At 41.5% G+C, this 15109-nt stretch overlaps 1 protein-coding gene across 2 annotated transcripts in view; it reads right to left on the reverse strand.

The window, feature by feature from the left end:
• Positions 1-15109, reverse strand: part of epha4b (eph receptor A4b) — a 102860-nt gene that overhangs the window by 18853 nt on the left and 68898 nt on the right. The gene's annotated exons all lie outside the window — the stretch shown is intronic.

The following is a 15109-nucleotide window of genomic DNA, read 5'->3' on the forward strand; positions in this document are numbered from 1 at the left end:
TCCAGAGGAATCCTGTGCTGCACTGTGCATTGCCAGCTGTGTGTATGAACAACTAGAGATTTCCTTTTGTTTCTACAGTACATGCCCACTCCTGTATAAGCCTGGATGAAAAAAAACAATTTTTACTTTAACTATTTTTCTTTGCGTTTACCTGTCAATTCTACACTGCCTGTGTGTGTGTGTGTGTGTGTGTGTGTGTGTGTGTGTGTGTGTGTGTGTGTGTGTGTCATAGATGTCCTGATAGAGGCAGATCTATTAATGCACTCCTCTCTTTACCCATCTATGGACCCCTCTGGCTGTTTACCACTGCCTTCAATATTATCATGCGTCACACACACACATACACACATACACACACACACACACACACACACACACACACACACACACACACACACACACACACACACACACACACAAAAACAAACCTCTATTCCCTTTCCCCACCCCACTGTGCCCACAGGCACACACCCTGCAGCGCAGGTCAGTCCAACGATCAAGACAAAATATTGACAAATTGATCAACTCAATCCTGCCGTCCAGCTGTGAGGTGTGAAGTGTTTTACAGACCTCAATGGGGGATGCTGTTAGTGTGTGTGTGTGTGTGTGTGTGTGTGTGTGTGTGTGTGAGTGTGTATGCGTGTGTTCTTATGTCATATAATTGTGTCAGTGTATTTTCTTTCCACTTTGTCGAGCTTCCGCCTCAAACAGTGTTTAACAGCCCCTGATCACCCATAACACTGTCGCTGAGATTTACGGATCTTTTAAATTCAGCACAAACATTTTAAGACAAAAAACATAAAAGTTTCATATAACGAGTTACTAAACACGACGTAAATACTACAGCCTTCTCTCCTCTTTTCCCCTCTTGTCCAATCCTTCTTGACTGTTGTACAGGTAAAGCAGCAACCAGTCGGTTATGTCCGTCCATCATGAAGATAAATTGATTTGGGCTAAGAGCCAAGAGTAACTGGGAATCTGCAGCACATGTGATTTAAAGAAGCAGAGTGGAGGAGGGCAGACGAGAAAAGGAGACAGAAAGAAATACTGTGGCAAGCAAAGATTTAATGAAGAAAATAGGGAAGAGGAGAAGTTGGATTTCGAAAAAAAAAAACAGACAAAAAATAATAAAAGAGAGGAGTGGAAAAGAAACGGATTAAAGCGTAAGGTTGAGAGACAAACAGCGACAGAAATGGAGAAAGGTGGGGTCTCGCTAGGCTCAGTAAATCTCAGTCATTTGGTGTTTAATCCTTGTGTTGATTTTACACAGCTGAATGCATGGTGTAACCCAGACATCAATAGGCTGTCTTGGGAATACAGCCACACACACAAACACACACACACACACACACACACACACACACACACACACACACACACACACACACACACACACACACACACACACACACACACACACACACACACAGGGGTAGAGACTGGTTGCTGGTATTTGGGGATAAAGAGGAGGGGGCATAATGTTCTTTGGGCCCCACCTGGTTATCAGCTGGGCTCAAGCCAGTCAAACACCAAGGGACTATCATTACCCCCTTGACACACAAACACACACACACACACACACACACACACACACACACACACACACAGTGCTTTGGGGCATGTGCTTAGAGCATATGTGGAATGGGGACATGGGTCACACCTCTGCTCCAACTGTGATAATCCTGTGGGGGCGTACACACACACACACACACACACACACACACACACACACACACACACACACATCCTGCAAAACCCACGTTCAAAACACTTCCCCATCACTGCTGGATGTGTATCTGTGTTAGTGTGTGTAGTCTCTATGGGTGCATGGCTCTGTGTGTGTGTGTGTGTGTGTGTGTGTGTGTGTGTGTGTGTGTGTGTGTGTCTGTGTCTGATGGGAAATGAACACATTTCCATAGTAATTACTGAGGAACTCATTCCTCCTCTTCAGTTAGAAGTGTCATGAATCATTAGAGCTGGAGTCTTAAACATGGCACCAAACCTGACGTGGCTGTGGCTTTTGTCCCCCCCCCCGACAGCTGTGTCTCTGTGAGTGTTTGAAATGCATATTTTATTTAATACCTTCAAGTCAATGCAACTGACCTGTAATTCATCTATTAAAGAGTCTAGAACTGGACTCAGGAGGACAATGTGGAAGCCATTTTCCAATGCCACGGGTATTACAAAAAAAACTTATTTGAAAGTGGTAACATGTGGCAGCGGTACAAAAACAACACAACAGAACAAATAGTTGTCATACGGTAATCACACATTTATATGGATTATTCTCATTTGCAGTTATTCCAATTAGGCTGCTTGTTCAGTTCACTTTTTGTCAAAAGTATTCTCTAAAAAGGCTCATTTTCCTGATCAATATCCAGCCATCACTCTTGGGAGGAACAGCTTTACACCAACTTATAGCTTTGTGCTGGCTTCAGTAATATTTTAATATATTATATTTTATGTATGTACCACTTCTTTGTACGATATATCCAAGATACATTATAGAACACATATAGGGAATCAACCCTGTTTTAAAATGTTACTCTTTTTAAATTTACGTCATTAAAAGGGTTGCTTAAATGTAATGGTTATGTTTAGGCACTCAAAGCTCCTAGGTTTAGGTTAGAAAAAGATTGCAGTCTAAGTGGAATATTTAAAAGGTCAACCCTGACATGCTGTTGACATTTAACCAGTGCTGTTCAACACAAACACAAACAGGCCTGATTTAATTCAAACAATGGTAATCCCAAATATATATGTTCTTTGGTAATTACAGTGGAATCTTAATTTAACACCAACACCTTGGAATATAATTATAGTGTAGGCCTCAGTCCATTTACGTGTTGTGACTAGAGCTGTAATCAGGCCTTAAAAGTTAGGCTCGGCCCGAGCCCGACAAGTACATTTCGATTGACAGCTTTTTAAAAGCCCGAACCCATTTACAGCCCAACATTATTCAAATGTGCGCACGCACACAGCTCGTTTGCCTTTTGTCAAGAATGAGTCATTTATACATTTGTTAACATCATTTATTCATGACTAATGTAGGCTATAGGCCACTTGGAAGTTGGAACAAAGAAATAAAATAAGCCAGCCTCCGTTTCACCTCCTCAACATTAATTTTCGCGCTAATCGAAAAGCATCACCTGACCGCTCATTTACTGCGCAAGCCCGAGCCCGGCCCGAGCCCGTGTAAAATGATAGAAATGAAGACCGAACCCGTCGGGTCCTGTCGGGTTCGGGCAAAGATCTTCAGCGCTAGTTATGACATCACTCTCTTCTTTTCCTTCCCGGCCTCCACATGCTACTGTAGTTAGCATGAAGGTTTTGTGTTTTGTGTTCATGCCTGATGTTCCTTATTCCGAGTTTCTGCAGGTTTCACCAAGTCATATTCAAGACTTTTTAAGACCTTTTTAAGATCATTATGAATGAAATTTAAGACCTTCATCACAACATCAACTAGCACTAGCCAAGTATTGCTTAACTTGCACTTCCCCATAGTTGAAGAATAAAATCCGTTTTGTGTCTGTAGTACAATCCAAAAGAGACTCACGCCAATAACACGAAAGCTGATTGGCTGCAATATAAGTTGTAAATGTTGGTCTCATTTGTAGTCGTTATACAGTGAAATTATATTTGGACTAGCGAAAGAAAGAACTACAACACCACAGAATAATAATAAAAAAAGAGCCTTAGAGGTAGCGTTGCATGTGTATTCTTATGGTAAACTGTACTACAATAGAATTTGTACGATCTTTCTACTTAACGTTTTTATTCATGTCTTATCGTAGATATGTTACTTATTTACTGTATACACTTATTGACTTGCTCTCTTCTTACTCTTATTGGGTACTTACTGATTCTGATTAAAATTATTTAAGACCTAGAACACAATACTTCAGCGAATTTAAGACTTTTTAAGGCCTAAAATTTAGATTTTTAAATTTTAGACATTTTAAGAACCCGTGGAAACCCTGTTATTGCATTTATTCAAGCTTAAGTTCACAATACATTTCCTTTTTAAAATCTTTATTCATGTGTGGCTCCTGTTTTTTGTCATTTACTCCAGGCTAGTTTGTTAACCTAAGCCTAACAACATCTAAGCTACTCTGTGCTATATGAATCAACTGTACCGGGATGTCTTTTCCTGGATTGGGCAAAAAAACATTGTCAGTGCTTATAATCCATAGCCTGGTTGACACCAGACCCTTCTCAGTTGTTACTAAGAGTGGGTCTGGGCAAGCTTCATTCGCAGCCCATTTCCAAAGGGGCGTCACCAACGGACACCGCTCAAATGCCTCTGGATAGTCCTTCAACCAGTCAGACCAATGATCCGGGTGATGTAGCAGCTACAGCGGCATCAACGGGTTGCTGCGCTTCGGTGGCTGTCGTCATCGCATAAAGCCCGCCTCAACAGTTGTGATTGGTGCCTCGATTTGGAAAAATTGGAAGTGGACTTGAATGGGCTCTTGGCCAGACTGACTTGCAGAGCAAATCTCAAATTTGCCAGAAGTTCGTCAGGGTTTTCCCAGGCTATGTAGGCAGGCAACAACTTGGAACTTGTTACCTCCACAACGTATTTAGCAAAGCAAGTTGGTAGTAAATGCAGCGGTAAGCATATTCTGTAGTTGCTTGTTCTGTATAATTTGCCCAAAATGGCTTTGGTGTGGCACGTGCAGAAAAGACGGTTATGGTCACCACGTAGACTTGTTGTGCGGTTAGTTGTCGGCTTTTCGTTTGGATGCCACAGGTTTTTACTTTACACTATGAGCGTTCATAGCCTCTTGAGCCGGCTTACATAGTCCTCCTCACATCGCCACTAGCTGCTTCTTTATTCTGCCGTGTAAAGTTAGCACTCTATCTGTCACTGTGGGAAGAATCATTGTTCCATTTAGCTGCCATCTAATTGCACTATACTGTTTCATGCAGTAAACACACAACCCCGCACACACAGCTGCATATTCCTGCAGATTTAAAGTACACACACCTGTGCCAATCATGCAAAAACACACACTTTAATGGACTGCGATATCACTATCACACCGGGGCTCTCACCTTTCTCTCTGCCTCTCTCTGTTCCACTTCAGTGAGGACAACAGGCTATCCCTGTCCTCCAAAGCCACACACTCCAAATTTGCATATCAATTTACTTTTTAATATAATACTCTGTCACTCGAGACCCATTTGTCATTCTGCTAGCAAGCTCCCACCTTCATAGAACTCCATCCATAAATTATCGCCGTCGTAGCCCATCCCCCGTTTTCCTCTCCCTTCCTGCTCTTTATCTCTCTAGGGTGTTACATTCTTTTTAATTCTAACTTTAAGTAAAAACATCCCCTTTTCCAATAGCCCACATATCCTCTTTTTCTTCCTCTTGTTTCCACCTATTTATCCTCCCCTCAACAGGCCCTGTCCTCTGCTCTCTTTTTCTTTGTGCTGTTTTCTTTTTTAATATATATATATATATATAGAAATAGTGGACACTCGGAGCTGGAAAGAGAAAAAAAAGAGGTGGAGAGGGAGATGGAGAAAGAGAGTGCTGACAGGCAAGAATGCACAATGGGGGTCCAAGCCTGCATACCAACTAACAAGCAATCAGATGGAGGGGAAGAGCGAGGAGAGACGGGGAGGCAGCCATATAGGAACAGAAACGCGAAGGGAAGTGGACATATAGAGGTTTGAGGCAGTGTTGTGTTCTACTACAACAGGAGCTGAAGATAAAAAAAAAAGGGAGAGAGAAAAGACATTATGAGAAAAAAAGAGTGCTAAATATAAATTAGAATGAGTAAAAAGGGAAACAACAAGAAGGAGATCTTGAATCTTAGAATAGGGATGCTGGCTTCATGTGCAGGAGAGAAGACGACTGAAACAAGGCGAGGGATGGAGACTAAATATTGGCTGCATGGATCGAGGATTAAGAAGGACAGAGCAACACTATCAGCACATAGCTCCCTGTGGAGGAGAGTAAGAGAAAGGATAAATAAATCTTTAGTTACACTCGCGCGTGACACCAGGGCACGAGCCTCTGCAGACGCCGCGCGTGCTACGAGCACACACGGAGACGTTTATGCTCAACGCGTTGTCCGTTGCAGTATTGTTCGAAATGCCACGATGCGTACAAAAGATCTGTCAATAAGCAATAGAGTAGAGTAGAGAGCAGAAGTAATGGAAAACCAGCTGCCTGGCAACAGTAGTAAACACATCCATGGCAAACACAGACGTACCGCCAAACATCACATTTGTCTAGTCTAATTATTAACATTACTGTCGCTTATCTCCAAGTCTAAATGACTGTCCACCTCTCGATGTTACACACACTCTTTAACCCTTGTGTTGTCCTCGGGTCAAATTTGACCCGTTTTCAAAGTTTTTAATATCAGAAATATGGGTTTCTTACAACCAAACTGCCCCAAAATAACTTGGATGCGTGCATGTACAGTTGTCTGGAACCCATACAACATTCTTCACAGGTAAAATTAATGATTACTTCCATTGAATTTTGGGTGTTTTATTCAATTCATAGCATTTGAAAAGAAACATATTTAAATGGTTTTAAAACAGTCTCCTGACTAAGGCTATGTTTAGACGGAAACGATCTGAGGAGAAAACGCAATAGTGGCATCGCGTTCTCACTTTTTATTCTGCGTTTAGACGAGAGTTTTGGGGGGGAAATCTGTGTGCATATGGTGACGCAAAAGTTTGTGAAATTTGATGTAGTATGCATGCCAGGCAGCTAGGTGTCACTGCCACACAACACCACCAAGGCCGCGCGCCTACGTAGAACCTTCCTTCTACTTCTCTCCTTAGTAGCGCGAAACCAAAACATGTCGAAGTGAACAACAAAAGCTTGTCTGGAAAGATGAGGAGGTGGAGTTGCATGTTTGTCTGATGATGACCGGCACAGTCGACCATGATAAGCCACAGCACAGCACCCACGGGAGCACTACCAATATCCTGAGCCTCGCAGCCCTTCGGCCGCTGCTTGAGAGCGAGAGGCAGCGGGCAGAGGAGGCTGAAGCAGACCTCCTCTGCCCGGTGCCTCTCGCTCTCTCTCTCTTTCTCTTCATCCGTAACGTTGTAGTCTACTCTGGCTCAAATGAATAGCCTACATATGGTCATCAAACTATAACAACCTTATCCACATTGTCAAAATCATTTCAATATTGAGCCATTACATTAAAAATCTTTTAGATAACAGGGGCCTATAATTTCTGTAGCCTACTCCGTAACAACAGATTACCTGGACGCCTTTTTCTTGTCTCTCTCCACACCGCTGTCTTCAGACTTTTGCGTTTTTACCCTTTAGACGGTAACGCGACGGTGGAGCATTTTTAAGATTTCCACTCTGGAGGGTGGTTTCAATTTTGGGCGTTTTTAAGCCCCAAAAACGCCGTTGCCGTATAAACGAAAGGCACATCCGATAAAATATTTTTTCGTTTTCACCCGCGAGCGTCATCGTGTAAACCTAACACTTTGACGTAAACCAGTCTGTGATTCACTCAACGTCCTTTAATCTTAAATATCAGTCAACATAATTCATAATTTATGCTTTTTTTTAACAAAAGAATTAGCTATACCGTCATTGAAATGAGGTGTATTGACCATAAATAAAACAAAGAGTTGAATTAAGTGACAAAAACGTCTGAGAAAAAAAAGCCCATAAAAAAAATAAAATAATTAAAATTTTAAATTTTGACGGAAGGACAACAAGTTCATGGTCGACAGTAAGACAACACAAGGGTTAAAAAAAAGCAACCTGTTTTTCCACACTTTCCAGCAAAATGGCTCTTCTTTTCCCAGAGTGTGTTGGCTCCCTCTTACACCTATTTAAGGTCATTCGACTCACTGTGGTCTGTACATGAAGAATCATACAGATGTTTGTACAGGCGAAGCTGCTCGGCCAGTCTTCTGAGCCGACCACGTGGAAATGGAACGTGCAGTGCCCGCCGAGTTACAAAAATTCAGAGGTGTAGCTTTCATGCTGGATACACAAAATCTACTGAGACATCATTATTACTTGCTATTATACTTGCTCTCAAATAGAGCTGCAAAGATTAATCAATTAATCCATTAGTTGTCAACTATTGAATCAATCACCAACTGTTTTGATAATCGATTAATTGGTTTTGAGTCCTTTTTTTTTTTTTTAAAGGACTTAAAGTTCTCTGATTCCAGCTTCTTAAATGAATATTTTCTAGTTTCTTCACTCCTCTGTGACAGTGAACTGAATATCTTTTGAGTTGTGGTCATAACAAGACTAGTCTCGCTTTGCCAGACCTTCCTCCACAGCGCTGCGGAGGAAGGTCTGGCTAGTCCACACAGCATTCCAGGATGGGAGAAAGACGTGCTCTGGTTTATTGGCATTTCTTTAAACCAATAACTATCGTCTTGGGCGGTGCTAAGCGCCGGACGGAGCCACGGTGCCGCTGCAAAATAGCCTCGGGAAGGAACTTGTTTTGGTGGAACATGTGTACGTTCAAAAGTTGTTTTAGTCGTGCAAACAGAAAACTCAGATTGGACAGATAGTCTAGCTAGCTGTCTGGATTTACCCTGCAGAGATCTGAGGAGCAGTTAACCATAGTCCTCAGAAATCAACCAGAGTTTAAAATGCCAAAACAAAGAAAGCGGACGGTACTTGACATCCTAAATGAGGGACATTCGGCGGAATATCGGGCGGCACCGGAGCAATCCCGGAAGTGGAACGTCGTGTATATAGACTATAACAAGACATTTAAAAATGCTGAACGACATTTTTCACCATTTTCTGACATTTTATAGACCAAACAACTAATCGATTAATCGAGAAAATAATCAACAGATAAATCGACTATGAAATTAATCATTATTTGCAGCCCTACTCTCGAGTCTTGACACCATGTTATTGCATAGTTTACTTCACAACTGCGCCATTTTATATTCTGATATTCTTTATCTTTAAATCTTTATCCTTCATATTTCTTTTTCTAATTCTTATTTTTATTTTCTTGTGCTAAATATTGCACACTTGCCTTTTTAACACAGAGTCAAGACGCACATTTCACTGCACACATTGTGTGAGCATGTGGCACATACTGTACAAGCTTTTGAATCTTGAGACCTAATGATAGATACAGTCTGGTAGCAAGTTAAAGGTGGTCCATGTTGTGTATTAAAAAACACATTGTGAATCAGCCGGATTTTGTAAATCTTTAAGAAGATTATACAATGTGCGACAAAGCGAGCCGTGTCCTTTTTCTGATACTGTCACTAGTATGCCAAGTCTTCATTTACTGTTCTATTTAGCCTCAAGCTCGGTTGCTGCTCCCATTCCTCCCTCAGTCTAACTCCAGGCTATAAGGAGATAATGACGATTAAAACCAGCACTCGGTGATTGTCAATCATGTTAGTTTGCTGTGGCAAGAGAATCACCTCCGTCACATATAAACGGGGGTCATCACGTCACACATAAATGCTACTGTGTTCTCTGATATCATCTGTTCAAAGCCGTTAACAGCCTGCAGTTCATAAAAGTTCTCTCTGCTGTCTAGAGCTGGGTACCAATCTTCGATACTTTTTAGGCACCGACCCAATTGCCTACATATTATCGAGTATCTAAAAATGTCTCGTCATTCAATACCAAAGTTCAAAACATAAGGACTGCAAAGAAAACTCCGGCACACTGTCTAACTTGCAAAAAATATATAAAGTTTAATAGTAGGTAACGTTTCGGTACTAGACCATCTTCAGGCAAAATGTTACACAGTGTGTGAGTTTTCTTAGCAACTCTTGACCTGCACCTGTCTCAGTTGTAGATGAGCGAAGTATTTTTCTCTAAAACATACGGACTAAAACTAATCAATGTCAGTGAGCCAATAAGCATGCAGCATGCTTGTACCAATATCTAATAATGCTTGTGATTGGCTGTCTACATGTTGTAGAGTCATGCAGGAAAAACACTACATTGTGCACAAAGACAGAGCTAACGTGTGTGTGTGTGTGTGTGTGTGTGTGTGTGTGTGTGTGTGTGTGTGTGTTGTATTTTGAGAGGCTTGACTACACTGTGCGTCACATAGTTGTCAAGGAGCTAACAAAAAAAATGTACCGTAATGTAAAACAATTGTACCATGTTGCAATTTATTTTTGTTACAATGGATTTGGTTACACTTTACTTGAAGGTATCTACTAGGGCTGTCAACATTAACACGTTAATCGCAATGCGATTAAGGGCCGAGCATAATGAGTTAATTTTTTTAAATCGTATTAATCGCATGCCGCCATTTATTAATTTATTTTCACTTCACTCTGCTTTGCGTCGTGCCTAACAGGCTACTATTTTGCCGTACTTCCTCGTAACACATGCTGCTGCTGCAGGAATAGCAACGCGGATTTCGGTGCCTCATTCTGGTGCCACTGATATTCCTGCACTTCTCTCTGATGCTCTGAAACAGACGTTACAGGCAACACAAACACCGCTAGTTAACACTATACTCGACAGCAGCTAACGTTAGCCTACCGCTATCTAGTAGCTGAATTAAACACGGTTAAAATGCTGACAGCTAACGCTTAAACGGTATAAAGTTTGTCTGTATTTCACTGTAGAGGATTCCGACACCGGGATGTAACAATCTGCAGCTGCTGTTGTCGGAAAAACACAGATGGTGCGTTCATTGAAACTGGTAATTTACAGCCTCGTGGTGCATTCAAAGTTGTTGTTAAATGCCCTTTTCCCATCTGGTGGTTGTTTTTGTCATTCAACAGCTATTTACTAGTGAAATAAGTTATTGTTATAGTGATTACATTATTATTAAACATTTAATTTTGACGATATGACCTTAGCAATAAACAAGCCGTTCTTTAATGTCGCCAACTGTTTAGTACCCTTCTTTTTTTTAACTTTCTTAAAAAGTATCGGTTCAGGCACCGTTAAGGCACCGGTACCGTTTTAAAAGTACCGCTTTAGCACCGGTATCCAAACCAAACAATACCCAACCCTAAAATTGACTTTGCATTCATTTGATTCCCAATCAAGATACACTGGTAAGAATGGCTTTCCATTGTTAATATGTACTTAAAAACAGTTCTGAAATGCAAAATAATAGAATTTTAATCATGTGATAAAACATGCGATTAATTGCGATTAACTATAGAAATTCAACGATTAATCGTGATTAAGAAAATGTAATCGTTTGACAGCCCTAGTATCTACATAGGAGTGACATGACACTGTCATTTACGTGTCATAAACATTATAAACAAGTCATAAACATTTATGACATAACGCTTCTGTCAGTAAGTGTCATTCGGTTTTTGTCATGACAAGTTATGGTTAGGGTTAGAGTTAGGGTTAGGGTTAGAGTTCATGTGTCATGACAGTGTTATGTCACTCTTATGTAGATACCTTCAAGTAAAGTGTTGGACCATGGATTTTATAAAATTGGTATTGAAAAAAGTATCGCTCGGGAACTGATATCAAATTCCAGGTATCAGTACCGGCATCGGTTAGGAACAGCGATACCCAGCCCTACTGCTGAGCCACTGGAGTCCATATCTGAATCAGTGGGGGAAAAGAAAAAAAGAAAGAGGATAAGTATGGAGGTGTGAAGCAGAGAAATTGAGAAAGGAAAATGTAGGGCAATAGAGAGAACATCGTGACAGAGAAGACGAGGAATGCAAAGAGGAGATCAAACGAGGGGAAACCTTGGCAGGCCAGGATAAAAGGTTATGCACTAGAGGCAGGGAAAGGCTGGAGAGAAAAGGTAAATATGGATAGTGGAGCAACCTTGAAACAAAGTGGGACAAAAGAGACAAAGACAAACCAAGTTGTGTGTGTGGACGATGATGTCTTGCTGACAGAAGGAGAGACGGCAGATAAGAGAGACTGTTTGTCTTCATGCAATGAATAACCTTGGACTAATGTTAACCTGAGACGTGAAGAGAGCTAATAAAGCGTGTGTAGTTCTGAGCCGCGTGGTGTCGCCCAGTTTGTTTTATATGACTGGCCACCTTTTATAGGATTAGAGGCCGGCTGCCGGCTCGGAGACGGGAGGAGAAATTGATACACTCCGAGACAAGGAAGAGTCAGAGGGGATCGTTCACACAGAAAAATAATATGTTTCCTTTCCTCTCCTCTTTTTATTTCCTGTCCCTCCACATTATTTTCCCCCTGCTAATCAGAATGACTCGAAAAATGAAATCAGTAAATCATTAGTCACCCCTCCGGCATGACACAATGAAATGACTCTTTCTCCGCCACCCACTCTACACACACGCACACACGCACGCACACACACATGCACGCACACCCTGCTGTGGGTATCTGCTCTAATCATTACTCATGATAATGGTGATTCCATTTAATATCAAGCTATTAAATTAAAAAAAATAATTACTGGGAATTAAATCAATATTTTAAATTCACTCTTATTATTTCACAGCAAAATTACGCTTCACTCACCAACCCGAAAAAAAACAAAAGACGGTCACTGCTCAGGCGGCGATAAACTCTGAGTTTCATAAAAGATTATTGTGGATAATTAAGAGTCAAAACAGCATAAAAAAAACAAACGCTCAGGAACACAAGCGAGTATGATTTCCTCTCTCTCTCTCTCTCTCTCTCTCTCTCCATCTTGGACGTGTCTGGCAGCGGCTCAGCACTCTCTGACCACAGTGTAAAAAGATTTACTCAGCTCGGGCTAATTATTAGGAAGGGAAAATGATTAGCTGAAGAGTTATGAGTGATAAATCTGTCTATGTTTCATTAACAACCTGTTTGGAAACATTTCATTTAGCTCCTGCTCATTAAAGAGAGTGGTAATGGAAGGAAAGGAAAAGGAAAGGAAATGAAGGGGTTTGGTAATTGGTGTAGTGTAGCAGACTTTTTTACAACCTGGGGAAAAGGTCAAGTAAGAGAGGAGGGAAAGAGTGAGAGACGAAGCAGAGGAGCATGTCACCTGTATCATTAGGTGAAGTGTATCTTTACATTTGCTAACAGATCAGTGTGAAACTAATTCCCTTAATGATGTTACTACGGCGACTCAACTTGATCGCCGTAGTAACGTAGTCACGATCGTAATATGTGCACTTGCGTGTGCAGTGTGTGTGTGTGTGTGTGTGTGTGTGTGTGTGTGTGTATCCAACAAATGTATTAAAATGCGCTATAAACTTTAAAAACCCCTGCCGAAAACAGTTTTCTTTTAATTTGTCTGATGTTTATAGGACATTTGATCAATCCCACGACAACATCTGCTCATTTGCATAAAGCCCGTGTGAAATAGTTTTGCACCTGCGGCAGCTATAGCTGCTATTATTGCATATGTTTGTATGCTACTATCTAGGCATTCTGCAGACAGCGCTGTATTCAGCTACACCCTACAGCTCTGCTGCATTCATTGAAAGAAACAGCATCCGAGCAACACATACAAATCTGTCTAATAATACACACACACATCCTCATCGCATACATGCACACATTCACCTCCCCGTACGGGCCTGTTTTGTTTCAGATACACAGAATCGCCCGGGCTGCCAAATCAATATTAGCGCTATTATCAAGCAAACAGACCAACACCACCCACAGGGAAGGGAATGCATTGGCTGCTTTTACCTACACTAAATACACCACCATTTGGTGAACATGGGGCTATTATTTTTGTGCCTTCCTGTTTTTTCAAATTTGTATTTTGTGGAAATCATTTATTTTTATTCTTTCCCACATCCGGGATAAAAAAATTAAAAAAAATCACCGATTGTAGTCTTTTGGTGTGACACACACACACACACACACACACACACACACACACACACACACACACACACACACACACACACACAAACATAGAGCGTGGCACTATCTTTGTGGGGACCCGTCATTGACATAATGTATTCCCTAGCCCCTTACCCTAACCTTAACCATCACAACTAAATGCCTAACCTTAGCCCTTACCCTCACCCTAACCATAACCTAATTCTAACCCTAATCCTAAAACCAAGTCCTAACCCTCAAACAGCCCTTTAAAGTTGTGGGGTCCAGCATTTTGGCCCCACAAAGCTGTCCGGACCCCACAAGTATACTGTATTCCCGGTTTTTGGACCCCACAATTATAGTTAAACAAGAACACACACACACACACACACACACACACACTCAATTAGTCTCTCAAAAGTCTCTTTCTCTCGTTACCTCTTAACTCCACTCTCTCCTCTCTCAACAGCATGTTTTCATCAGTGCTGCTTTATTTTATTTTTTCTATCTTCCCTCTCCTCTTTTGTGTCATTAAGTTTTTAAGAATAACCCAGGGCTGCTACGACAGATGCTGCGGAGGTAAAAGCGCTTACGCGCACAAACATGCACATCCGCAGAACACGCTATTGTGTTCAAAAGGTAGAGCTGTTAACACTCTCTATTAGCAAGACCGAGAAGTCTATCTGCAACGTTATAATGACATCACACTTTCCTCTGTGGCTTTCACTCTTTCTTATTCCAAACTCTCAGAAAAGGATGTTTTTCTCCCTATAGTAAATCTAGGCTTGGAGGATCAACCTGTGTAAAGTTTTGTCTTCTTTTTGTCGTGGATGAAAAAGAAATCTTGCTTTAGTAAATAACCGTACATCTTATTATTTTAAGATTTTCCGACATTTAACAGATTGCCTTTGACTCCCTGCTGAATATCTCCAGCTCTGACAACAGATGCACTCAATAAAGGCAGACATTGAGACATATAGCAGATGAGACGGCTTAGAAAAAAAACGACAAAACAGGCATCATATTGCCTACATGGAACAACTTCACACTGACTTCTCACCAAATCTCCCACATTAAAAACATGAACGTGGAAAAACCTGTCGGGAATCTGGCGTACCACCAAAGCCCGCAGCTATTCAGAAAAGAAGATGGCTGCATGGCTGGAGAGTTATTAGACTGCAGATAAAACAGAGGCGCGCACACTCACATACGCACAGATGCTGGAAGGCAGGAGCTGTAACATGTTTAACAAGGAGTGAGAGAAAGTGAGGACCGAAGGGGAGAATGCGTTTTGAGTGAAAGGCCATCTGCTGAGTCCATGGCGATGCCAGTCGCTTGCTAGCTTCCCATCGCTCGCACCTGCCAGCCTGCCAGCCAAAGCACCCT

The sequence above is a fragment of the Sander lucioperca genome, chromosome 9 (assembly GCF_008315115.2).
Source record: "Sander lucioperca isolate FBNREF2018 chromosome 9, SLUC_FBN_1.2, whole genome shotgun sequence".
NCBI lineage: Eukaryota > Metazoa > Chordata > Actinopteri > Perciformes > Percidae > Sander > Sander lucioperca.